Source organism: Cebidichthys violaceus, unplaced genomic scaffold (assembly GCF_023349555.1).
Source record: "Cebidichthys violaceus isolate CVI_PGR_0920_01 unplaced genomic scaffold, fCebVio1.0.p SCAF_1, whole genome shotgun sequence".
Taxonomy (NCBI): domain Eukaryota; kingdom Metazoa; phylum Chordata; class Actinopteri; order Perciformes; family Stichaeidae; genus Cebidichthys; species Cebidichthys violaceus.
In genome coordinates, this window is record NW_027176262.1 from 5,012,477 (window position 1) to 5,040,173 (window position 27,697).

General features: G+C 42.4%; 1 protein-coding gene across 3 annotated transcripts in view; it reads left to right on the forward strand.

Annotated features, from left to right (window-relative positions):
• Window positions 1-12,755: 12,755 nt before the first annotated feature.
• The window catches only part of LOC137870238 (galactosylgalactosylxylosylprotein 3-beta-glucuronosyltransferase 1), a 72,479-nt gene continuing 57,537 nt past the window's right edge, over window positions 12,756-27,697 (forward strand). For all 3 annotated transcript variants that reach the window (XM_068707285.1, XM_068707294.1, XM_068707304.1), the window contains exon 1: window positions 12,756-13,323. The gene's annotated coding sequence lies outside the window, so the exon portion shown is untranslated. The remainder of the gene's footprint in view (window positions 13,324-27,697) is intronic.

Sequence of the window (27,697 nt, forward strand, 5' to 3'; positions counted from 1 at the left end):
CTTCACTCCTCGACCAAATCAATGTTAGTCTGAGAAGGTTTTTTGTTCCACGATTTATTGAAGCAGGTCAGCCCCTAACGAGTAGGGAAATGTGGTCTCATCATTGCTCCGTACCTCTCCACCTGTACATCAGCCCCACTGCTCTCTCAAAAAAAAAGATGCTTTTTTTCAGCCTTTATATATCAAGAATGTGATGAGCTCGGCCCAGTGGAGCTATAGCTTTATTACTTTTACATTATTCTTGAGGCACGGGAGAGCAATGCTCATTCTTTTCCCCGATTTTCTAGCCGGTTTGACAATGTGAACTGGTGATCACTTCATCAAAAGTCAGTTTTTCTAATGTGTAGACCAAAGCATACACTCTACCACATACTGGGAGCTTTATTGTGTTTGTCGCACACTGTTTGCTGTTCTCTTCTCATTTCTCATGCGTCTGTCGCAGAACTCTTGTGTGTATTATATTGTAGACACAAAGAATGCTGCAAACATCTGCGTAGTATGAATAAATAAATTGTTGGGCACAGCTGCATGTTGATTTCTTTTCCTGGACAGCACAGCATATCAGCGCTGACTTGGCACCACTGAGGTTTTGGATATACTCTCTCATAAACACACTGACGTGAGTACATTTTGCTTCAGTAACAGAATCAATTTGTTTGTTGTTGACCAGGTTGTTCGTACTATTTCATTGTTTCTGAATTTATGTCCCCTGTGCCAGATACATTGTATATGAGGAGGAGAAAAGACAAAAACTAATTTCTGACACTTCATTTTGTATATATACTTTAACCTCGTTGGGCCCATAGACTGTATATAGGAAGTGGACATAGTCGTTGTGACGTCACCCATTGGTTTGTTGACTGCGGTCTTGAAGCCTCGAGTTCGGCATTTTGGCCATCGCCATCTTGTTTTTTGGCTGTTGCCATCTTGTCTTTTGCAACCAGTAAAGGGAAGTCACCATATTTGGACTGCGGGGGAGTGACATAGAGACGCTGTATGCAGCTCTGGTAGGATAGCAACCTGTCAATCACAAGGTCGTCACACCCTAAAACTCACTATGGTCTTTTTTACTCTAAATGGGACCAGAATTTACTAAATGAACATCATGCTCTATTGAAGAAGACTTGAAACTAGCAATTGAGATCATAAACACATTTTTACAATGTTTACTGAGGTAATAAATCACGTGAAGAAGTAGGATCATTTTCTCATAGACTTTTATACAATCAGATTTAATCTTCCAACCAGAGGAGTCGCCCCCTGATGGCCATTAGAGAGAATGCAAGTTTAAGGCAGAAACGGAGGCTGTCACCTCGTTGGTGAACAAACAGTTATTTATCTGAAGCTTAGAGTGGAAATGTCTCTTTGGTGGAACAACTCAAAGACACCTGAAACACGACAAGAGGTCCAAACTACACACTGCTTTTTGTCACAGTTTGGTTACTTTTGCTGCTACCAGCATTAAAAAAACGGAATCACAGAAGTTAACCACTTGTGTGCTTTGTTACTTAAAGCACTGTTTATATTTGATTGCAAGAAAAGCACTTCAAATTCAATCATATGATAAAGCACCAGAACCATGAAAAAGCACAATTGTGCCGCAGCAGTGATTGTAGCATGTCTCCAAAACATAAGACAATGTGTAAAATTCTGTACTGCACTACAACAGCAACTTTGTTTGTGCATCCAATGTGCATGTGTCACCTGCAGGAGGCATTCTGGCTCTTCCACAAACATGCAGCACATACTGTACAGCACAACCAATAAGCAGTTTGTTGTTTACCATAGTACTGTATTATTAAAAGAAAATGTATGAGGCTTTGTGTATATTTTGGCCTCACAGGGATTGCTGCAGCTTAAGTGTTTAGCTTAAGTGCCATTGACATCTAACTGCAAGAGCAAATGTTCAATTGATTGGTGCCGTAAAAACCTTAAATAACGAGTGAGTCTTCTAAAAGCAGGGGGGATTGAGCATTGCAGTACAATATAGTAGGAGGTCATATTGTAAAAAGGGGCTTGTTATTAGAGGATAACAGATTTAAATGCCATGGACCACCTGACAAAACAAGGGTTTTAAAAAAAAGAAAGAATACATCCTCCCTCATGTACCGCTGAGGTGCCCTTGATCAAGACAGGAAACAGCCATACGCTCCAGTGGAGCTGCTGAGGGGCCGACTGCGGCTGCACTGGGCAACCCCCAGACGGCTTGTCGACTTTAATGTAAGGCTGCAAATATGAAGCAGAGCATTGCAGGAAAGGAGCATCTGCGATCACATGACTTGGAAAAAAGGTCAAAGAGGAGGCGAATAAAGAATGTGTGGGTTCGTGAGTGTGCCGCGCGTGTGTTTTGAAACGATTTTCAAATGCTCCGTGATGCAGAAATTCTTACGCATTCTCACCCCGATGAGTTCAATTTTAGTTTTGCGCGGGACATGAACAGGAGACTCCCGGGTGAAGGTCCTGTGTTTGTTAAACACACACTGGCTCTTGTCTCGAGTGGGGCCACTGTATGTGAAACTTGGCTTGATGTCAATAATGTATCGTGTTTAATGTACCGTCAGACGCATCATTTATTTAAGTGCTGAAACGTGAATATCTCCCTCTGAACAATTGATCGGCACATCAATGGAGTGGATTGAATTGCCTATTTAACCTTGTCATCCTTGCCATCAGTAAACCTGCAGAAGAGAGGAGCTCAGCAACACGCTGAAACGCGTTCGCAGTTAGCACACATTCACGTCTTTACGTCTGGGAGACGCATCCATTCAACCGCAGTCTTCCAGTGCTGTCACTCAGCAGGCGTTGGGGGTTAAATGGCTTGCTTCAGTGCTTGGCAATGCATGCTGGGGAAGTGTATTCCCAGTTAGTCTAAGCATTCAACCCAGCAACCCAAAAGATACAGTAGTTTCTCTATTTATTAGATTACTGCCTGCTGTTCATATTGAAAACCTTTAGAAATGAAAATGGGTCTTACTTCTGAGGTCATTATAAAATATTAGTGCACAAATCCCAAACTATTCAGGGACAGTGGGGGATTAGAGTTGAGATTTTGGATGGGAGTATATCACACACTGTGTGTCGGATGGAGTCCTTTAATCAGACACTGGCGTCGCACATAATTCCTCATCCGTCCACCGTGCATTTCCGCCCACTGCATTTATTAAAGATCTAGAGTGAGCTGAGCTTTGATCTCTCGATGAAACAAAATATGCTGGCCGAATTCAATATTTCAATATTTTGTTTGTGCATCTATTTGTGTGTGCATATGAAAGGCTGGTAGAGAGAGGGAGGGCCAGGAAGACCGTCTTTGTCTGTTTGAAGCCGGTGCTTCATTGATTACCTCACCGGTTTCAAGGTAGCTGAGGATTTTTCGTTTCCCTGCATTTTCTCACAGCGCTTTCTTCAGGTCTCTGACTGCACTCCAGTAACCTCGTCCATAAATTTGAAACAAACCTGCCTCGCAAGCAAATCGTCGGCTCGCGAGGCAAAACTGCAAAGTCCATTCAAAGGCAGAGGCTGAATGTTGTTTTTATGCTGCTGTTGCTCTTAGCAGTAATGAATATAATTAACATTTGTATACAGTTAAACTAGTGTACCTTACATAGAATGGGAGGCTCAGTTAGGCAACTAAACTGAAATGTCTTAAATTTAATTTAGACAATTACAGAATTACTGTACTCAAGAAATATCACATCATCCAGCTATTAAATATAGATAAGCACTGTCTTGAATAGACAATGACCCCCTGAACCATGCTGTATACACTGTATACATGTATAATACAACAATAAACCCTTGATGCATCTAGACAGAGACTACCCATCAAATAACTTATGAAAAATTATTCAAATCAGGCATCAATTATTATCGTCAACTATCATCATTTCTTTGGATGGATGGAGATGATTAATTCCACCCCATCTGTTTTCTCAGCTCCTACACCCTCCCTGAAGCTCTCAAACAGGAGACAGGCGTATCACACTTATGTATTAAAAATAAAAAAAATAAAAAAGCATGGCTCTGCTGACGAACTCAGACGGAAAAGTGCTTCCTTTGGATTTCATCTACAGGGAGGGAGGTTGTTATGTTGTGAAAAATTCCAAAGAGATATTGTTTTCTCAAAACAGTGATGTGTGTTGGATTTTTCCAGATATGGAAAGCAGAGCTGGTGTCACGAAGAAGATCATCTACTATATGCAGCAAATGTGCTGTTGAATTTAGAGTCATTTTTGCCTGTTTACAGCTCCACTTCCAAACTGCCAGCCACCGATGATCATACTTTTCTTGGACTCTAACCACTTGCCAATGCATACTGATGAAACGGTATCAACTATGTATTATGTGGCTAGACGCATAGTGATCGTGTCCTACATCCCCACCAGACGTCACACCTTTCACCACTTCTGAGCTCTGGCACATAAATAGTGCTTTTCTTAGAAAAATGAACACGGACTGCTGCATCAGAAATACAGCACTGGCTGAGCACAGTTGCAAGTAAACACCTCTTTGTGTAGTGATGCATAATTCCAGGAAGTGTAGTGTTTGGATCTGAGATGGCGCATACACGTTTGTCTGTCCTCATTAATGATGCAGTGGAAAAAAAAAACAGAACGCAGTTCATATTATCGGCATCGGGGTAAAATTATGTAGGAGATCGGGGATTAAGTTTAGGAAACATTTTTGGATTCTGTTCTAATCATATACTGTACATACTCAAAAATACACTCAGATGTGAAAATGAAGTGGTACGCTTAAAGAGCGATGATAACATCCAGCAAATGTTGGCTTTTTATTGATTGACATGCAAACAAACTCCCACAGAAAACATTGTTGCATAAATTAGAGAATCACAGATCCCAAAAAACGGTTTGTGCTGAAGCAATATTGACCCACTACCGTTCGCACAGGTAACCTCTCCAGAGAGACCTCACTTGCACACAGTTGGACTAAAGCGAGGACGGCCCGATCGATCATTTTGCTAAATTGTATTCCACATTAAGTTCGACTTCTGTGACTAATGGGCAAATGGCAGTTCACCGCTTCCCCAAAAGCGGGCGATGAAGCCGGCGGTGGTGAGTCAACAGAAACAGAAAGAACGTCCTCATTACTGAGTGAGAGTTGTCTGCTACAGCAAATGCATTCTTTAGGAAGGGCATGAGGTTGCGCACACATGGTGAATGATTCATAGGGTCTGACTCGCCAAAGGTGATGTTAAAGCAGTTTGAGCAGCTGCACGGAAACCTGTCAGTGAAATGAGAAGGGTTAAGTCAGCTGTCAATGTAAGATGTCAGCGGGTTAGAAATGTGGTACATCCTGACACATTTTCCTTGTGGTTTGTTGCGATTTCGGCTTACGGAACATAGTCACCCGGAAAATCAAAGTCCACTCTTATCTGCTAATGGATTGAATGCTGGGGAATCAAAAAGCTGGCATTTATTCCCAGCAAAATATCTATTTTTTTTCTGGGTCATATACCTGCAGATATTTTTAATTGCTTAACTTTACCCTGCAAACTGTACCTACAATTACCCCAGTCCATGAAAGTCTATTCGCTAATTTATTCACACATTAGTTGGTCATTAAAATGTGTCCGCAGCTGAACTTGTTATCAGCTATCATTTGATTTCTTTTTCCCTACTGATGCCATTTTATCCAAGTGAAAATTGTTGTGCAAAAGTCTTTACAAAGACACAGCTGTTCATATTTTGAAAGCCTTAATTTGTATACATTTAGAACAAAAAAACGTTCTCATTACGGAGTTGGAATTTTGTGCTACACTGAAATACATGTTCACTCTCCTTAAGAAAAGCATCACACACTCTAATGATTCATCAGGTCTGATTTATCAAAGCTAATATCAAACTAACGACCTGCTTGGAAACGTGTCAGATCAGGAAGATAAGTTAAGAGATTGGGTTATAAAATCCAGTCACTAGAAACATCTGAAAATTCTGCTGCTAATTCTAAACATCCAGCTACAGTCTATATGTTTTCTATTACAATAATTAAAACTACTCGTCATTTAATGCTTTAATGCACCTTGCTGTTATCCAAGTCTTCCCACAGAGCTGAAAAACCCTTGAGACTCTGCATTAAGAAGTGTGTTGGTCACAAATATTTGACCATATAATGGTCAGTAAACTGGTCAGCAGCCATTAAGAGCTGGAATCGTCCAGCTTCCTTGACTACTGCGTGTCATTTTTTTTCCATAGCTTTAAACATCTAAAACATGATGTTCTGAAGACTAGCTGCCTCCATCGCTGAGCTTGATGATGGCTTGAAATAGCCTTCTGCTGGTGAGTCACGGCATTTCCGGTCTACTGCAAGAGTACATAGTACATACAACAGGCACACACAGTGTTGCGACCAGTGCTTGTCAGGAGCTCAGCCCTCTTACAGATGCTGCAGTGTCAATCTGTGATTTGTAGGTGTCTAAGGATTTGCCCTTGAATCGCCGGCGTCAGACAGCTGTTTGTTGATCCGTCTGAGTCGCTTGTATGCCAAGGACCCTGTCCAACTGATGGCCTAATTCAATGTAAATACAATCCCTCCTCAGCCTCCCTGCTGTTACCAAAGACAGCTGTTCATCGGGCAGATTTTGGCCTCCCGCCACACCCCTCTGAGCTTTTGAAAACACTGTGAACTACATCGCTCCCATGAATGAAACCATTAAAGGGTGATTCGGGTTCAGTTTTAGTTCTGTTTTCGCCGTTCATTTGATTGTGGTTCGAAAAGGTTGTGACTTGTTTTAGATCAGGAACCACCAGTTTGGTTCATCCAACTCCCATTGCAAGAACTGATCAACAGATAGAGTGCTGATGAATCTCCTCATGTCATATCCAGTGTGATGTGGGACTCACACTGGGACTCTCCTGGTTAAATAAAGGTTTAAGTAAAATTAAAAAAAAGTGAACTTCTGGGTGTTGAATAAATAAGTGTGCTTGAGGATGTGTTTTAGTTTCTTTTAGGGTTCTTTGTATCCATTGAATTTGGCCCAAACCAGGAATAAAACACTGATTTCAAGCAAGAGACCGTAAATTGAGTTGGCTGAAATAACGACAGTCACTAGCAGGTTTTGTATGCTATCGAGCTAATTAAGCCGGCGTTAGCGGCCTGAGTCTCGGATAACAACACTGGCTGCAGTGTAAACTTTCCTGAATCCAATAAAGATCAGGACATAGCTGCTGTCATAGCTTAGCCGAAACTGTGATGAAGTTGCCTAAAGGACCAGCTCCCAAACCAAGTGTTTTTGTTGCCTAAACCAAAGTTGTTTCTGTGCCCGTGATTTTAACACATTACGTACCACAGCATAATGTCATGACATATTTCAGTGAGATCACATTGGTTTGGCAGTAAGCTAGATAAACACACCTACTCCTTACACTTTGGCTCTTGTATTTTTTTAGGGTAAAAAAGAGAAAAAAAGGGAAAAAGATATCCAATGCTCGACAGACATGCCATTCAATCTCTGTATTAATGGATGATATAATCAATATAAAGAATGTCTTTTATTTGTCTTACTTACTTGCTTTGCCGTCTGATTCTTCACCTGTTACTACTATTGATGCTGTTGTTTTTCAGTGGTCATTATTTTCTTGTCTTGAACTTAAGTCATTCATCTGAACATGTTGCAAAAGAGTCATTAACTTCTAACTGAATTTAAATGTCGACAAAGCATGCCAGAGTTGCTATAATCTTAACAAAAAGCTGTTGTTTTAATGTTTCAATGACATGCTATGTTTGGGGAATATGTGTCAACACACACACACACACACACACACACACACACACACACACACACACAAGTATTATGTGTGTTCCCAGAGCTAATGCTGCCAAGGGACAATCTCATAACCACACACCCATATGACATAATTTCCTACATGAGGCTGAAGTAAACATGACGACAACCTTCCAGCTGCCCACAGATGCACTACACCCGTCTGGACAAACACTGTGAGGAAGATTCGATGAGTCCCCGCCCAGGACAAAAGCACAACACTAAAAGTTGTAATACTCTGCTTTCATTATCTGCGTCTAATGAACCTTTTCCCAACATAGAGGTCGGAGCTATTTCTGTTAATATTTTAGTCAAATGATAAGGTTTACCCTCAATTCCACAGCTGCACTCTAATTCCGGCTCCTGGAAGGCCGCTCATTTGTTATCAGGAATCGGGGCCAGTGCACCTTCACTATCAGTCTTGGGGACTGTCTTGGGGGGGGGGGGGGGTCACCTGGCAACACACTCACCTCCAAGCAATGACGCAGCCCAAGGCCGTATAGACGTGGGGAAGCTATAACGCAGGCTGTTATTGGGCCGCCCAACCTGCCCATGTATCTTCATCTCTTTTCAACCATCACATACAAGCTAGTTTCATTCATCCACACCAGGGAGAGTTTATTGTCGGGGTGTCTGCTTTAGAGGCACATATGAGTCAGACATTTTCGGAAAACAGTGACAAGCTGCCACAGTCTGTGTACGCTCACTGTTTTATTGGTCGTATTTGCACTCTCTTGTGTGCCGCTCGGAGGAATGGCATAACTGCGTCTGACACAGTCCTGACACTACCCCTTTCCATTCTCACTCTGCCGTTCCTCTTCCCTGGTAAGTGTGTGCCTCCAGGCCTTCCTGCGAGACACAAAAAAATGTGCGAAAGTGTTCAGACTGAATTCAGAAAGGTTTTGACAACTAATTTTGTATCAAGAGGGAATGATGATAATTGAGGGAGCTTTTTTTTTTCTGCCTCGATCTGAGACGTGAGACACTAGAAAGATGTTTTCTTCCAAACTGACAGTAAATGTAAATGTTTCAGAGCATTTGATCATTTTAATTCACTACATTCGATGGGATATACTCTATGTGCAATATCTGAAACAACTTAAATACGTTAAAGGGAGATTGGTTTGCTAGATTGACTTATAATAATGCAGTATTACAATTGGCATCTTCCTTTAAATAAATAATTCGGAGCACAATCCTGAAATAAATTGTTGTAGCTGAAATGGTAGGTAGCTTCAGCCTGCGTCTGGCACACTGATGAATCTTTTTAATGCTTACTCTATTTCACTGATACTGACAGATGCATATCTCAAAATAGTTTTTTTTTAATTTGTGGTTTGGAATAGATGATGACTCCACTTATCATCCACCAAAGACATGCATTTGTGTAACAACCCTGTAGTTTGCCAGGCAAAGAAAAATGTCGTTCTCTGGATGCAACTCCTGTCTTCAAAGTCAGTCGGAACATTAGATATCAATGGACCCCCAGTGAGGCCAATGGGGCCAGCCCACCGGGCCTGGCTCCAGCACCGCCAGCATATCGGGGCCCCGTCCATCTGTTGCCCTTGTTCTGTGTGTGTGTGTGTGTGTGTGTGTGTGTGTGTGTGTGTGTGTGTATGCTGGCCTACTCAGCTCCCATCTTTATCATGTGCTGAACTCCGATGCCTTTCTGTTTCTTTCTTATTAGGCCTGAAAAGAAGCACCAGATGGCTTGTGGGAAAAAAAAAAAAAGAAAATCATCAAAAATCAAATCTCCTCCAAAAGGGAAAGTGGCACCACCCACAGCCATGGTGGAGCTCTGAAAGATTTAAGACATGCATGGCACACTTTAAAGACACACACATACATAAAGACCTCATTGGTTCATGCTTGAGTGGCGCAAACGGCATTATGTCCCGAGAAAGGATTGACTGCTACAGATAAATCAGTGAGTGATCTCTTGATATATTGACCCAACACATGTGCCCTTGACTCTTGTGTGTGTGTGTAGGTGTGTAGGTGTGTGTGTAGGTGTGTGTGTAGGTGTGTGTGTGTGCGTGCGCGCATTCTGTTTGCAAACTGAATAGTCAAGTCCAGTTTATTTATAGTCCTCCACACAAGCATGTTTCAAAGGATTCATATATCAAACACACTCAAGCTCACATTCACACTGATGGGTCATTTGGAGTCTGACCTGCTTTAGAGAGCATGAAACCTCCGCACAGCATGGAGTGAGGCTGACATCGTAATTTACGCACCTTTTTTTGATTGTGGAGTGGTAACTGTCTTTAATGAATGTATTTGTATTATAGTACTCTTTAATAAGAAAAAGATCGGGCTTGATACTCTATGTACTCAGACACATTTTGTGAAAAATACAAAACAAGTTTTATTTTTCAAACTTAGTCACAACGCTGCAGGTCTTGCTCTATCTCTGTCTCATACACACACACACAGACACACACACAGACACACACACACACACACACACACACACACACACACACACACACACACACACACACACACATAAAATGTACTTTAAATCAAACTTTACTTGATTACGGGTCAATACATTTGGTCAACACACGTCTCACTCGTTTCCTCCGTTTCCTTGTTGTCTGTTGTCTCACTCGTAGCTCTGCCGGGTGGCTGAAGTCCCTGTCGTACTGGAAAGCATTTATGCTTTTGTTCGTTTACAGTTTCTTTGCGGACCTCACAACAGTTGTGCAGAACAAAATAAGCATTACTAAGAAAAGGAAAGTCCTTCGTTGTCTGTCCATCGCCCTATTCAAAGCGTCAAACCGGGACACCAAGCGTCAGTCTTCAAACTAACCCGGCGTCGGTAGCGTCTAGAAACCCCTCAGACTAGTGTGGACTGCTGGTGTAAACGTGGCATAAGACATGCGTTTTAAAATGGACACGTGGTAGTGCGGACGTAGCCGGAGATTTGGATGAGATGAACTGTCTGTGCGGTAGACATAAATCTGCAGCACGCCCAGTTAGCTTAGCTTAGCACAAAGACTGGAAGCAGCTAGCTTAGCTCCGTCCGAATGTTTCTCTCAGCGCCTCTAAAGCTCACAAGCTGTGTGGATGGTTGGTTGCTCTCCTTTGTTGATGCTTTTTCACACTAACATTATTTCATAAAACCAGTTTCACTGAAGAAATAGGAACACAGTGTTACTTTGATGCGCTGAAGTCAAATATGAAAAGAGCGAAATGCACGGAAGTCCTTTGCCGTAAAAATCGAAACCGAATCTTCTTTAGATGCTTTACTACAGTTTTCATAATAACAATAATTGCAACTGACTGAACTGCCATTTTGCACTGATTTTAGCTTCAAACGCACGAGCAGCTGACAGAAAACATACACAATCGTTTTCAAATGCAACACCCTGATCAAATGTGATTCTAAACACTCTGAACCCTCAAACAGACCCTTTTTTCTTCTTGTTCTCTCCACATAATGAACTCATCCTTTCCAGTAAATTGTTCTGCTGAACGCCCTTGTCACACTCTCGTGATTTTTGATTCGGCTACTCAAGTCATGAGAGTCCGGGAGCCGTCTGAAGCTCAAAATACCGCATGGCACTTTGCAGAGAAATGTAGCACGCAGTCGCGAGATCATCTGATGGCTTTTCTTCAGGTTATCCAGGCTTACAGACACACACACCCACCATCACATTAGTGGCTGCGCTCTTAACAGCAACTTAGTGATTTCAATTCCCTCTTGGCTGCTGCCTGCTTTTTTTTTTTTTTTCATCCCACTATAAGGGCAAAATGAAAACATAGCCTGTGAAGTTTCATATATCAGACAAAATTAGAAACATAATTGTGAAGCGACGTCTGTGTGCGACTTTGTTCTTTTTTCATGCGTGTGATACATTCAGGTAAATTATGTCTTTCTCTGTGTGGCTCTCTTGAGGTCTTGTTTGGCCGCAGTGTAATGTCCAGGACTGGTGTTTCCTTCTCCGGCCTGGCCGAGCTCCTCGGAGAGCCAGGTCTGGTGTCCGGGCTCAGAGGAGGCGAGCTGGACGAGGTGATGGTTTTTTGATCCTCGCACCAGACGCTGTCTCACCTCCAGAGCAGACAGGCTCTTTATTCAGTGACGCTTGAAATTAGATGGGGCACTTTTTTAGAGGGATGGAAATGATGTGGTGGAATTGGCACTGAGGTAGTCCCTGTCAGTCCCAGAAACTAGCCCCTGGAGATATATATATATATATATTTATATATATACTGGGGCCTTACTATCGTCCAGATCAGAACGACTTTCATATGTGCGTGCAAACTTTGGACCCAATTTCCGCAATATGTTTCTGCATGTGCGCTATTGTGCAGTCAGTCAGGCGTGAGGCGATGCTTAAACTGCGACACAATTGCAGCTCTTCTAGAATTAATTCAGCGCTGCCAAAGCCAACAATATGCGCTTGTCTTATGCAGTGATTCTGCGTATGTCCAAGCTGTTGTCTTTTAACGTCTTGATCGGGGATGAAGGATCTGTACGAGGAGGTGATGTGTGCATCTGTGAAATATAACTGACCTAGAAGAGTAGAGCTTGTGCTGTTTGTCTCTTACTCATGCATAGTTAGTTATTATACCACAATGGAAATAAACAGGAATCACAAGACTCTCTCTTTTCTGTCTTTGGCCACATCTTCTTCTTCAGCACCTCTTCCCCATCTCTCTCTCTCTCTCTTCTCTCTCTCTCTCTTTCTCTCTCTTTCTGCTCCCCACTCCCTCTCCCTCTGAGCGACTCCCCCTCTCCTTTTGTCCCCCCGCCACCCCCTCTCTCCTTTCAGTGCTGCAGCCCACCCTGCTCCCAGCGTTAATGGTACATGCCATTAGAAAGCCCATCTCTGGAAGGGAGGAGGGGAGGGTGGTCTCAATCTCTGCTAAGAGGCTACTTTAGTCCCCCCCCCCCCCCCCCCCCCAAAAAAAAACATAAGCACATTCACAGATGTCTCCGCACGCGTAGAGCCGTGTCACCCGTCACGACAGAGCAGGCTGCTTCTGTGTGAGCCAACGAGCCGCGCGGACAGACAGAGACACAGTGAGGGACAGAGAGGCACAAAGAGAGGCAGAGCGGGGAAAGGGAGGGAGGCAGAGCAAGAGAAAGAAGAGGTGAGGAGCCACGGAGCAAAAAACACACAGCTACATCGCTGCCACTCTGACGTCTCCCCCTCATGCGCCTGTTCGGGCTTGTGTGAGCGCAAGAAGAGGAGAGAGAGAGAGAGAGAGAGAGAGAGAGAGAGAGAGAGAGAGAGAGAGAGAGAGAGAGAGAGGAAAATAAATCCCGGGAGCTTGTGCCCCCCTCTTTGCTTTATGTTCCTTTCCTTTTTTTTTCATCTCCATCAACCAAGGCATGAAGGCGGGTGTCAGCTGGCACGGCAAAATAAAAGAAAGGGATGCTTTGACTGCTGCCTCTCTTTCGACAAGGGACAAGGAAGAGGAAGGGGGGGACAACACACAGCGGGGACAAAAACGGGATTTCTAGAATGAATGGGAGTCCTTCTGCCGCATGCGCTCGGAATAGCAGCCACACGCTGAAGTATCTGAATGAGGTAAATAACGATCCCACTTTATCTTCCTTTTTCTTTTTTTTTCTCTACGTGCTTGATTGGTCGGCAGGGTCAGATAATCATCCGAGAGGCACTTGAGAGCATGCACATGAGCTTGATAGAGATTTTACAGTTTCCATGCTGATGAGGTTTATAACGGCGACAGAGAGATTGCCATCTTTGTCCCTGGGTCGCTGTGTGCAGCAGCACGGTGGAAGTGAGAGGGGGAATCTATGCATGTTGCATGCCACAGAGAGGCAGTGTGAGCCGGGGTTGGGGGGGGGGGGACAGAAGAGTCAGTGTCGGTCTGATGAAAAGAATTGCTGATAATCCTCATGATGAGCATTTATCCAGCAGAGCTGCTTGCTGCTGCACGAGGTCCAATTAGTTTGGATACAGTGAGTTTGGATGATAAATGCTAATTGAATTCATACAGTAAAATATGAGTTTCATCCCATAGTACGCATTAAAAATCATGCGGAAGAAATACAATATTATGAAGACTCCAAAAAAAAAGAAAGAAAAAAAAAGGAGGAGGAAGTTAGGGTTTGAACAAAATACAGTGCGTGTTTTCTAAAGCAAAGCCTGACAGAGCACTTTCTCTGGTGACCCTGGGGAGCCGCGCGCTGCCTTCCAGTCAGAAAATAACAACTTGTCCACAGGAGCGAACGAAAAAGGGGCATTGGCTTGAGAAAAGGAGAGCTTGAAGCGAAGTTAAGTGGGCTGTACGGTCTCATTTCTGACACCTACCTGGGAAGCCCTGGCTGGTTGCGAGCAGACGCAGCGAAGTGGTGGTTCTGCCGAACAGCACAGGTGCACGAGCAACTCCCTGCTCCAGGAGAGAAGAGACAACAGTGCGTTGTTTCACCCCGCCTCAGTCCAGCAATGAGGGCATATATGTTGGCAGTAATAAGCATGAAGCAAAAGCAGGAAGTGTTGCTCTAGTATAGTCTGGCAACAGGGAGTCATGTGAATGTGCGTTGGCAATATCAATATTGTAGGGTTCGGTGCTTAATTTAAAATGTTTGTAGTTAGCAGGGCTGTTCAGTAGTGTCAGTAGAACAAAGGTCTGGGCTCCTGTCCTAGGTCCTTACTCATGTGTCAGGAAACATCAACATGACTCTCCCTGAAAGTTCTGACTGGTCCAGTCACAGCACGCTGACACCCATCATGACATCAGGCATATCGGGCAAATATGCTGTCTCTGAAGATCACATTTTCATAACCAACCCACTGTGTCTGAGAAAAGGGGCGTCCAAAAAGACCGAAGAACTGAGGCAATAATTGTTCCCGTCATTCTTTGCGGGATTTGTTAATATTAGAATACAATTTGATAGCTATTTAGATATTATCATATTGTAGTGCTTGTATGTGTATTTGTGACATTATGTGGGGGAATGAACCCAAACCTCTGGTCACTGCAGGGCTGTGTATCAATAAGCCACACTGGGAAATCCAATGAATCACACAGTGGGATAGATTGCTCCATTTTTGCTCGTCCCGTTTCTGAACTTCTCCTCACGGTCCACATACATGACAGCAGCAACACCTGGCGCCCGTTCCTCAGCCTGTACAGTGCGATCACATGGCTGTGCGTGTTCCCAGCTGCTCCTCACAGGGCTGTTAGCATGCTCCTGCAGCCCTGCACTCTCTGACCATGTACATATTTCATTTCTGCTGCAGTCTGGCAATGTCAGCAAATACCACCCAGATGTCATTTACGGAAGCGGACGGCTTGTCATTTCGTCTTGTGTTCATGGTTTCCCCCCCTCACCTTGGCCATACAATACACAAAGTGCTGAGTGGCCAGTAAATATGTACACACGTGATGTGACTGCTGTTCTGCCACTGCAATTCATGATTTACAGTTAGAAGTAGAATGTAATTGAATAAGGCATATTTTGCAGGGTAACATAACAAATCTTTTATTAATGCTTTATATATGGGTTATAACCTTTATAATTCATAAATGGAAATTACTTTGTAAAAAAATTGCTAGTTGTTAGTTTTAATGCTTCACTGGTATCTTACTTCTTCAAAAAAAATTTTTTAATCTCTTTAATCAATTCGGAAAAAGCCTGATCGAACTGTACTCTCCGGAAAAAGGTCAAACTGTTAACTGGAGAGCTGAATGGGTATTAAAGTAAGTGGAAGAACCCACAACTCTTTAATAATGAAGCTTGTCACTCTATATAAGCTTTGAGATGTGAAGCACTAAATATTAGGAACTCTTTGAAACTCAAAGACAAAGCTGCATGGCCACACTTTAATGCATTAACAGCATATTATGACGTTTTAAATACCAATTTGTTTTATTGCAACGTGGCACCAAATTGGACCCTTTTTCCTCATGTAGAGTAAACAAGTTGCACACTGTACAATGCATGTCGTAATCATTTTACAATACAAGCAAACTGGTTTTCATCGTCTTATAAAAATGCATGCGTTGCGTGTCCTTATGTGGGGGACACGTGTTCATCACCGATAGCTCAGCAGCATTTCACACGCCGTTGCACAGTGTAATAATGTGCTTGACGCCCAACAAGACGGAGGGATTAGACCTTTCACAAATGTTTTTGAAAGCAATTGACAAGGCTTGCCGAGGTTTAGAAACAGAGGGCAGCGTGTGGGTGCATGTAGAGCATGTCTGCCTACACTCAGAGCTCACAGATGCAGGTTTTTGAACCCCACTCCACTGGGCGAAATTCATTTGTGTTTGATGTGTGTGCCCTGGGTTTCTCTTTGAAGGTAGCTGCTTCGGTCACGGAGCTGTCCACCCTGCGGCAATAAAGGGGCGAAGCAGCTGAAATGAGAATAAAACATCACCTTTATCGCATACAATAGATACTCTATATAGCAACAACCCACAGTGCTAGTGTGCAGTTTGTGCTTCGGTACATAAGGGTGCACACGTAGAACTTGAGTTCACGCAATCTCATGCAGCTACAATGGCTCTCGCGCCGTGCTGTCGTAAATATACAGTTGGCATTGGAAAAGCACACTGAAACAGGTGCAGTGATTACTGGGGGGGAACTAATAAAACCTTTATGATCATGAATATTAACCACTGTGACTGTTTCCCAGAGTGACGTCACAGCAGCCTGACCTTTTTGAGGCTACATCAATGCATATGAGTCTAGGATATAAGTGGTATAAACTATAGTTTGCATTATGTTACACAGTTCCTGCTGCAAAACTACACAAAATACCCTTTTTAAAAAAAAAAATGTTACCTTGAAAAATACCAGCATTTTAAAGTACCACTCTTACATCAGCAAGCAATGATACTTACTAATGCATGATCAAGTGCAGATTGGCTGACTCAAGCCTAAAGGATCAGGATGCTGCATACAAAGTGCTTAATCCAGTGTAGATAAACGCATCAATATAAGCACAGGCGATATTGCACTCAAGGATTTTATTAATTACTTGACTAGCAGTAGAAAACCACTTTAAAATCATTATTTTTTTTTTTTAACTGATGCTTTTTGTGTTCAATTTGTCTGATAACGATTTGTTGGAATTAATTTCCTTTCATTTTTTTTAAATGAACAAGCAGTTTGTTTTTGTTAGCGGTCTACTGAAAGCAGCAGAAAGACAGATCTGAGTACATTATCTGTTCTTTTATCGGGTGTTGCATATTGGTATTGTGATATTCAACAATGTTATTGCATATTTCCTCATATTGTGCTGCCCTAAAAAAAACAACACAATTTCCAAAAAGGATTATTAAACAATATTTCCACCTATTACATGCCCTTTTGTATGCAAACGTTATTTGCCTCTGCATCAGAATGCAGACAATGCAGTCTAAAGTAGTAACAAAGAGAACTTGCTTCTATCAGTAGATTGTAAAAGAAAAAACTTTGTTTTAAAAAAGGAAAAGCAAAAATAATTGGCCCTTGAAGTGCTAAGTACTTTTGTGAAGTTAAGAGTTATCTTCCACCACTGCCTGCAAATTCCTTTGCAAGGCCTGGATGTTCATGATAAACTGTTTCTTCACTTGTTATTTGATTTTGTTCAGATGGTAAGAATCCAAATTAGAGGGAAGCAAGATCTATATTAATAAGTAAAGGTGACTTGTAACAATGGCGTTTGCTCAATAATATACTTCCGTTTGGTTTAACAGTTCCAAAAGATGAAGTCTAAATTGTCTAAAAAAATATGTGATGGCATGGTTTCAATATGGCCCATGGTGGTCCCAAAGGCAAGGGCTTAAAACACATGCCCTTTTTAATGAACAGCTTAGAAGCAAAGTTATAGCAAAATAAAACCAAGATCAATCTGTTGGGCCTTGCAGCAATGCTGCCGTACCTCTGTGGATTACACTCCATGGGGCACTTAAAATCTGTCTGGCTGCCCATTAAGACGGCCACGATCCCGGCTCATTAATGTCCTGCAGAGGAATTAGAATCAACTGTGCTCCACAGACTTATGCTGGCAGAGGCCCTCTGCCTTCTCTCCAGCAGCTTTTCTCCTTCCAGGGACAGCAGTTGTTTTGCCCGCGGTACATCAGAGCAGAGTGACCAGCAGCACAGAATAATTAGATGTTCAATTCCTCCAAACTGCTGTAGCTGTTGAATTCATCCGGACTTGTTTCGCCGATTTCAGCAAAGGTTGCCAAAGATAATCACTATGTAGGACATCACCACTCACTTAATCGGGCTTGAAAACCGAGGATTAGAGGAGGAGGGATGGGACGCTGCCCTGGAAGTAGTGAAGCAATACGAGTCACAATCAAGCGCCTTAAAATCAAAGGAATGGAGTGCTCCAAGTGTGATAAAAGCTGGATTTCAATATATTTGTGTTTGCTATTTTTTCCGACATTGTGCTGACTGAATGCTGAGCCGTTTTGGTTATTCCTCCGTTATATGTGTGAGATGTTGGAATTTGTTTGTTGACGTGTCCCAGAGGCAGTGTCTCCCAGAGGAAGCTATTTTGAATGGCTTGTGACGCTGATAAATGTGTCTTTGTCAAACAGTGTGAGGTACTCCTGAAAAAGTTTGAGTTGGAGATTATAATTCATTCAATGGAAAACTAGGTTAATAAAAAAAAACAAAAAACAGGGCGTCCTTTCAATGTGACATTCTTTGCTCATGCCAAGAATAGAAACCCTTTGGTTCAATTGTTCTTCTGTTGATGCTGTTTCAGTTCAGCTCATTAAGCAGACCCCTGCTTCACTTATCATTGTCAAACCAAAGTTAATATGTTTGTTGTTGTACTAGAACAGCTAAGCAGAGCAGGTTTTCTTATTTCAGATCCCTCCTGTAACATGTTAGTAAATGACTGCTCATCCATCTGCTGAGCAAGTTGGTGTGAGGGTCAATAAAATGAACGGAGTAATTTCTGTTTCACAGGGATTTGCTGCTTAGGCTTGTAATGCTGTTTATTGGTTTAATCAGTGATGCTCCACAATTCAAATAAGTTATCCCTTTCTCTTAATGAATTTTTTTTTTTTTTTTTTGGGGGGGGGGGGGTAATCTCATTATGTGCATTTGTGGTTACCCATGGTCCCTGGGGGCAGTGCTGCTGTGATAGAAGAAGAAGAAGGTATTAGGGACAGCTGGCAGTGTGGTATCAGTCGTGTTCACATTCATCAGGCCTGCTGGAGATTAGAAGACAGAGCAGGGATGCTGCTGGAGGCGTATAGTATGTGCAGTCACACAGCGTACTGTACACACACTGAGAAACACACAAACACACACACACAAAAGGCTACACTAACGCACAAACACTAAGCAAAGCCTCTGACCCAGCCCTCCAGCTTAACTTCCCCCACTGTCAAACCATATTCGGTCACACACAGTGACCAAGAATAAGAGAGGAAAACAATTCTTTTTTTTCCCTCTCACTATATCTTCAGATGTTTCCTCTGAGTGTTGTCTAGCATAAGAGATCGAAAAAGGCAGAGCCTCCAACTCTGTCCTTGTGCAGCTGTGGTTTACTACACGTTGAGCCTATCGGTCGGTGTTTGAGGAGACGATCATGTCACATAATGATGGAGGTCTTTCCTTATTGTCACCCTGTCCACGCAATGAGGATGACGCCCTCCCACCAGCCCTGTGTGGACTATGCCGCTCCTTACGCTACGTCAGTGGCTCCGACCGTCTAATAATGACGCCGGTGTGTTTACATTTTACACGCTAAGAGGCTAAAGAGTGCCTCCGTGTGTCTGCACTGACCAAGCTGCAGTATTTGGCACAATGGGAAAAAGCAGACTAAATAATTATTAACACTAAACATAGTCATTTGTTCAGGCTGGAATCAGAAAAGATGCTGTTCTTTTCAACCTGAAGTTCATTATTGATGTATTAAAGTTACTGAAGTAGAGTCTATTCATCAAAAATGAATGATTTTGGCAGCGAGTCCATTTTATGCTCTTTTTGTTTTTGTCCGTTTGATTAACATCCCGCTCCTTCCAGGGATAGCTGCTGTAATTACTCACAGATTAGGCAGCGGCGATGGCAAACACACGGCACGACAAAAAGTCCTGGTTTTGAGGCACAAACAAGCTCTCTCAATTACCCTCTTGAGAAAATCCTGGCGGCTTTGTCGTAAATCCCTCAGCTTTAACGAGACCTAAGTGTTGTCCCCCCACCTCTGTGGAAAGGATCACCTCCTGTGTGGACACGCTGGGAGATCATCTCGGTAATCTTGTAGAGACAACAGTGGTCGCTGATCACCATTACCTGGTGTCGCTCAATGTACAGATGTGTAAGCATCACCTGGTTACAACATCAGTCAGTGAATGTGAAATCTGATAAATGACTCGGTAGCCGTGTTTTCATTCACACATTTTTACGCGCATTTTGAAAAGCTAAATCAAAAATGTCAAATCACTTCCTTAATTGGCCAAAAAAAGGTTTTCACGCTCGCTTAAGGTGGTTTTTGCCTTTGTCGAAAAAGTGTTGATGCTTTAAATTGGATATGGTAATGCCTTTGCGTCTTAAATTGTTATTTTTTTTTTATTAATTCTGACGCGGTGAACATATAACTCAGGTGACTTATCATCTGTGGATGTTCCCATTATGTGTGAACGTTTGTCTTTGTCTCCAGACAGCATGAAACATGAAAGAACAATTAAATCTTGCCAAATTGAAACAAATCCCTTAAAACCTTTCTACTATTTTTTTTTTTTGTTTCAGGTTCACAACCTCTACTTCTTCTGACCAAACTACGCTGTAGCCAAGTTTATTTCTCAGACCCAGACTTTTCTCTCTCTAAAAGTTCACCTAAAATTTGCTTAGGAATTGAATGGAAACACAGCCGATGACCGACCTGCAATAGCTTAAAAATCACCAAATTACAGCTGAAACCCTCTGAATGAAGAGATCGTATCCTGAAGAGGTTGCCCTGTTACAGGAGGTAATACACTAACAATAAACAAAGTGAGTGGCATTTATAGATCAACATCTCTCTCGCACCCAATAAACCATAGACTGATTGACAAAATGTATTAGTAAAAACATTAATAGGAGCAGCAGAGGGACACAGACAATCATATTTGTTTCTTTCTCCAGCCTGTAGTCAACCTTGCTCCCCACAAAGTGTTGTGACACTGTGAAAATATCCATCTTGATCTTCTTTTCTGAACCCTTTGAAATCCAGAAAAAAAAAAAAAAAAAGATGATTCTACTTTTTCTAGTGTAAATCTACTTGAATCAAGAGCTGTCTTTGATCACCAGACATTTGATTGATTACACACTGTAGCATCAGGGTGAACATTGCTCTACTTTTTACTCTGTAATGCAAAATAAGGCTGCAGTGTGTTCAGAAACAACATGTCATCTTTCTTGTCATCTTTGGTCACACTCACCTCTTCATCTTCTGTAAGGCTCCACATACTGTGTCTGCTGGCGTTGATGGATATATGGCCTAAAATACTGTTCAGACATTTTCTATATGGAAGGTGTCAACTTTTGATATTTCACAGTCACAGCAGCACAGACCTCCTGTATAGAGTATTATGCAAATGTGGATGCAATCTACAAAAAGACACCTTGCTCGTTAATAAGCAGGGTCTTGATGTGTATTGGGAATCAATTGTGAGTGCTAATCATGCTACCAAGGTGTAAGAATTCATCAACAGATTAATTTCTGTCATAAGAGGATTCTGTTGTTACGAACACATAGGGCCTTTGTTTATTCAGACATGAGTTGTGTCTCTAGGCTGGATGGGAATGCTCGAGTGACGGCTTGTTATTTCGAAGTTGAGTTTGACGATTTTGAAACGGGGTCCACCGTATTTGCTTCTAACCCAGTACGTTTAGAAGAGGAACAGGTGAGGTAATAGATCGCATCCGTGACTTACACCCCGTTTCACAGGGGGAGGATGAGGGAGTGTTCCTGTCTGTCATTGTGTTTCATACAGGCGGCAACCACCGGGTCTGAAAAGTGAAGCCAATTGCTAAAAGATGTCAGATTGTATGGAAGTCTGTGACTCCCTTGATTCATTTCCTAAGAAAAACATTGTAAACATGAGTTCATGGTCTCAATCACTAGTTTCAAGTCTTCTTCGTGACAGCATGATGTTCATTTAGTAAATTATGGTCCCATTTCGAGTAAAATGGATCATGAAGAGGAGCCGTATACGCCGTCACTTCTGTTCACTGGTTACAAAAAAAAAACAAGATGGCGACCGCTGTAATCAGAAAATCGGGCCGACCAAAACGCCAAAGTCGAGACATGAAAATAGCAATCCACAAACTGGGTGACGTCACGACAACTACGTCCACTTCTGATATCCATCTGTGGTTACATATGAAAGGCTCTAATTTCATCAAAATGGGTGTTGGCACAATCTCAGTGCAAATTCCCGGCACAAGCATACATGGGTGCGACCAAAATGATCTTTTCCATTTGCATCCCTTTTCCACGTCCTGACATGATTTTAAGTTGTAATGAATTGATGGCGTGCCTTTGGATGTTAAGCAATTTGTAGTAGCTAACTGATCCAAATACAACTGCACACCTTCCACCCCCACAGCTCAGTCTAGCAGTGTTGTATAAGCTGCCGCTCTGGACCTCTGCAAACAGCTGATGAGTGCAAAAAAGAGGAAGAAATGCCAGGGTTAGTGCATTATGGCTTCCATTTTCTAAATGATTTTCTGGGTCTGAGACCAATCTGATTTACTAATCTACCCCATGAACACACTATTAAAACCGTGACCGTTTTTTTTATTTGTATTTTTATTTATTTTTTATCCATCGATGTTGAATGTGCTGAACTCATTTTTTGCCACGGTGCAATCATCCTTGTTACACAGTATGAAATAGGATTGGCACAGAGAGGGCTGTCTGGTCTTTGCCATTCGGGGGAACTGGAGGTAATGTAGGCAGCAGTTGTGACTGTTTTGACTGAGTGAGGAGGATAAACACTCATTTGCAGCAGGGAATTACTCTAGATTAAATATTGATGGTTCTGTTTTCTTGTGCGGTATATTTACATTTCCAGACCAACAATACCAACACAGCAGAAAAGCTCAAGTTAGAATAAACACAGACTGAAGGGTGTCACTGCAGGGAGAGGGAATTTATTTTTATTCCACTTTTATTATTTTAGGTTTATTATTTCCAAACATCCAACTTCTGTCACGGCCAGAAATTAGCGAAGTTGATTGTGTGGAAGTTTGAACACTTCGAGGTGCTTGAGAGGTAGAAGAAGTCAGCGTTTCTGCAGCTCTGAGCTGCCAAACAGTGTCACGCGTCACGCTGAGAAGCCACAGATGACAGGCCTTAGCTATAGCCTGTTGTTCTTGTTCTTGCCATCGCTCGCGTGGCATTTCATGTGCAGTAAGTGCCAATTACCTCTCACTCACAGTGTTGCATCTCTGAATAACGCTGGCACACGGGTAATGAAGGCAAAGTCTCCCCGTGTCCCTCGTGAATGGTGAGAAGTTGTCGCATAACACGCCATTAAAATGTGGGTTCAAACCGGTAGTCCGATTTTCTTGGACTTTCTGTTGACGTGAAATCTTTCCTCTCGATCCCTCCAGCACCCGAGGAGGGGAATCCTGTCTAACGTGGCCGTCAGAAATCAAACTAATTTCCTCACAGAAATCCAAAAGTTTTAAAGAGCAAGGTGACCTACCGGGCATATGTATCGCCTTTCTGCTTTGGACTTTAATTAAGGGCTATGAGCAGCAAGCCGGATGACCTGCATTAAGTTGTTGAGCTTCTTGGCTATAAGAATTAATTACCGTGAACAAGCTGTAAAATATAAATACAAAAAAAAGAAGAGCTTAAACGGTGCATGCTTATTATTCATAATCGTTTCATAAGTGATGTCTCTGCGTACCGAAGAAGAGTGGCAGGTTATAATTGAGTTGGACTTTTAATGATATGGATTCAAGGTTTATTGGTGTATATATATATGTTTTGATTCCACAACATGGGGAAACACTGACAGATGGCCACCCTCATTCCTCTAATGCTCACCAGCAGGTTCGGTATGCGGCTCACATGTGCAGTCCTGAGGGCTGCAGCATGATGCCCCTCGGGCAACATCTACTGAGCCTGTCCGTACCATCTGACTACAGATTTGATGGCTATGAATATTATTATTTTTGGGAATATGGGGGAGTTATTAGAGCAGAAGTCGAGCAATGACTTGTGCAGTCATAGGATGCAAGCTGCAGCTTGTATAAACTGGGGTTTAGTTGCCCCTCATGAGCACGGACTTCCCCTCTTGAAGCTGGATGACCATTAACTTGCCATCTAAACACAATGACATAATTGCCAGCTATTGTCAATGAGTGCAGTGATTTATGAATGGCTCTGTCTAGTTTAGCCTTGAACAGATCAACAGAACATTGCACCGAGGGGCCGATTATGCAGTCTCCTCTCAAAACTCCAGTACAGTTTGAGAGTATTTCAACGAGAATGAATCAATATTGTAGTCGTTTTGTTCCCATGAGAGACTCAAGTGTTTGTCTTGTTTGTGTCTGCCTCGTCTTTAATAAGTACGGAGGGAACGGATGAAAAGTAAGACATTTGTTGTAAATTACTACTGCGAGCCGCCGCTGAGTATAAAGTGGTAGTTCCACTGAATGACAGCGTAATAATTGTTTGTGCAGCCCGGTGACGCGGGCATGCGATGCTTTGCTGAAAGTCCTCTATGGTGATCGTTGTGACTCGCTGAAATAGGCAAAAGGCAGCGTTTGCTGTTTGGCCTGAGGTGGAGGGCCCCCCCCCCCCGCTGCAGCCCGCCACAGATAGACGGTGTCCAGTGCGCTCACATCTGTCGTCCTGCTATGACTGATATGTACACACAACAGCTTCAGTCGAGTCTGGAACAAGTGCATTTGACTTTAGTCTGAACTGCAGTGATTCTTTTCCTCTTGCTTTCTGTTTGAATGCAGTGATCAAGTTTTGTGGGGAAACGGGTACGAACTCGTAAAAGAAGAAGTGAAATCACATCATTGTAGTAGTGCAAACACAGACACAATGAGAACACAGTTAAAGTAATTCATTACTTTTCTAAGAGCAGTGAGCAGATTTGAGTATGAGATACCTTGCGGCGTGAAATTTTCACGGTACCATAATCATCCCTGAAAATATCACGGTATATGGGCATACAATTTATTTGTTATTATTATTATTATTATTAGTAGTAGTAGTAGTACTGGTATTAGTATTGTTAGTGCTAGTATCATATTAGTTACAATGATTACAACAAGGATTGAGAACTACACATGTTGTACTTAACTTAAGCATGTTAGTTTAAATGTTAGCAGCATGTCAAATGAACTACTAAATGTCCTTTGATCGTTAACAATTATTATATACTGTAGGTGCACAACAGAGCAGCCTGATTGTTCCTGTCTGTACCTTTAAATCACACACACACACACACACACACACACACACACACACACACACACTTATGTTTTTTCAATCCCATAGATAATTGAATGCACACCATATGATAACCTTTTCAATTTGAATACAGCGGTTTACTGGTGTACCCTATAGAACGTGTGTGTGTGTGTGTGTGTGTGTGTGTGTGTGTGTGTGTGTGTGTGCGCACATGTTTCATGCATGTCTTTTGTCCTTTGCCTGCATGGATACCACATCACATCATCGAAACAGGATCATTTGAACGAGTGCCAAGAGGCTGCGCTCAGTTACATGCAGCTCAGTGTAGCGTCATCGCTAAAGATAACTGTAGACAGAACAATGTTCACACTGAGGATGGGAGTTGGGTTTTAATACGCTGTGGGTTGGAGGCCCGAAACAAATGCCCTTGTGTGATTGATTACACGCTACAAGCTAATGAGATAAACAGAGCTTGAATCGATTCAGTCGGGGAGGAATCGTGCCAGAGGGGCATATGCAGCCGTGTGCAGTGGCTGTGTTGACACGCTCATATTCAAAGAGCCAGCGAAAGAGACCAAGCTGCGCTTTTGGCTGAGTACAGAGCGGTGTCCTCTTCCGCTGCATGGAGCCGCTTCGCCCACCACTGCAATCAGGGTCAATGCTGCTCAAATCAAACCCCAGCAATGGGATCTGACAAGTTGGGTACTTACCGCTTAGCAATCACTGCTACGAAAAGCTTTTTCTAGTCATGGGCTGTGTAGCAGGGTTCCTTGCATTAACAGATGGCCAGAGAGGAAAGCACCTTTAACTGTAGTTAGTGACAAAGCAAATTACAGTACGAGCATGGACGACCATCAGCCCAATTTAGGGAGTAACTACCGAAGCTTCTGCAGACCTTGACTCATTGGTTAATGACAGACACTGGTATTACGAGTGCGTTGGTCAACCAATTAAAACTTTCATGCTTCACAAAAGATGACCCTTAAGACAAGCAGGACTGGACACCATGTTTTATGGTGAGCATGTGTGAGCTGCACGCGGCGACTCGATGAATGGAGGGCCGAGAAAGCGCAGGGCTTTGGAGAAATGAATACCTGGTATTATTCTCATCACCTAACTGTTAAGATGATACATATAACATGTACTTTTGTGTGTAAAATACATGTATGTGTGAGGCTCATCTCACTGTAAAGTCCCTGACCACTCACACTTTCAAAAGCAACTCAAATGCTTGTTTCAGGTTTTTTTTTTTTGTTAGACCCTATAACGCAAAATATACAAAATAATATACCTTATACTTTAACAAAAGGCTGGGAAAACACAACAAGAGTACGAAAGAGTTGGATGTTGTGTTTTATTTGGATCAGGACATTTTTTTTACCAGCGCTGACATTTTTGTGAACCAGCATTCACCACAGTCATCGTCGGCGTTTTGATGCTGTCTGATAACGCATGGCAGCAGGAAAACACGGCCAGGCTCCTGAAAGGACCCCTCAGAAGGAGGTGTGTTTAATTGATTGTTTTATGATGATGTCATCCAAGCCTCGTCTGCACACCGGACGACACTAAGCGGTGAGTCATCAGGGAGAGCGCAACCTGGAAGCATTGACTGTTTGTTTTTCACGCAGAGGACAAAGGGATGTGTCTGTGTTGTTTATGTGCTACTAAAGACTTAGAGGGGAACTAAAAAAAAAAAATGTCATCAGTGTCCAATTGCATCAATATTCATGCGCTGTAGTCCTCAAGTCAACAAGGGAGCGTCTGAGTTGTTGCAATTCCCCCACAGACGGACATTGCAAAGAAAGAAATCTCATTTTCATTTTTGATTCCAGATTTGTCCGATGATGAGGTGGTTTCCTTCTGCTGCAAAGGCTTTAGAGTGTGTGTGTGTGTGTGTGTGTGTGTGTGTGTGTGTGTGTGTGTGTGTGCATGAGTCATGTGAAGTATTTTATATGCTTTTTACACCCTTTGTGAAATTACATTGAGAGGCTCTTATTTCAAGTAAAGGAAGAAGAAATTATAACTGGTCTCAATTTGTTACTGATGCCTCTATATGATCTACATATTGACCATCAACGAGAGGATTTCTATTCTTGTCATCGGTGCTACTGGGGCCGATTCCATGTTAGATTTAGATAAAACCATGCAGGTTCACCAGGAATTCCTTTAGCTCAGACTCCAGCAGGGGTCCAGAATGTTCCTCATAGTAGCTTTAATATGCATGTTCAAAAGCTCAATCTGTTAAATGTTGGTTTGCTAAATAGTGCAAACACAGGTTGAGTTGAGGACAATCAGTTCCACTCTTCCATGTTATTTGCTAAAGAAAAAATAACTAAAAGGTGAGTTTGTAAAGTATTGACAATGACACAGTTAATGACATGATTCTTAACTCCTCGTCATTCTAATTTGATTACGGGATTTTATATGAAATGAAGGAGAATTCTAAATCTACAGTATAAAACAAGAATCCCAATTAGTTATTTATGCACATGTAATAAATACCATCTTTGCTCTTTTTCATTCAAAAATAATTAGCATATTCTCAGTGGCAATGATCCAA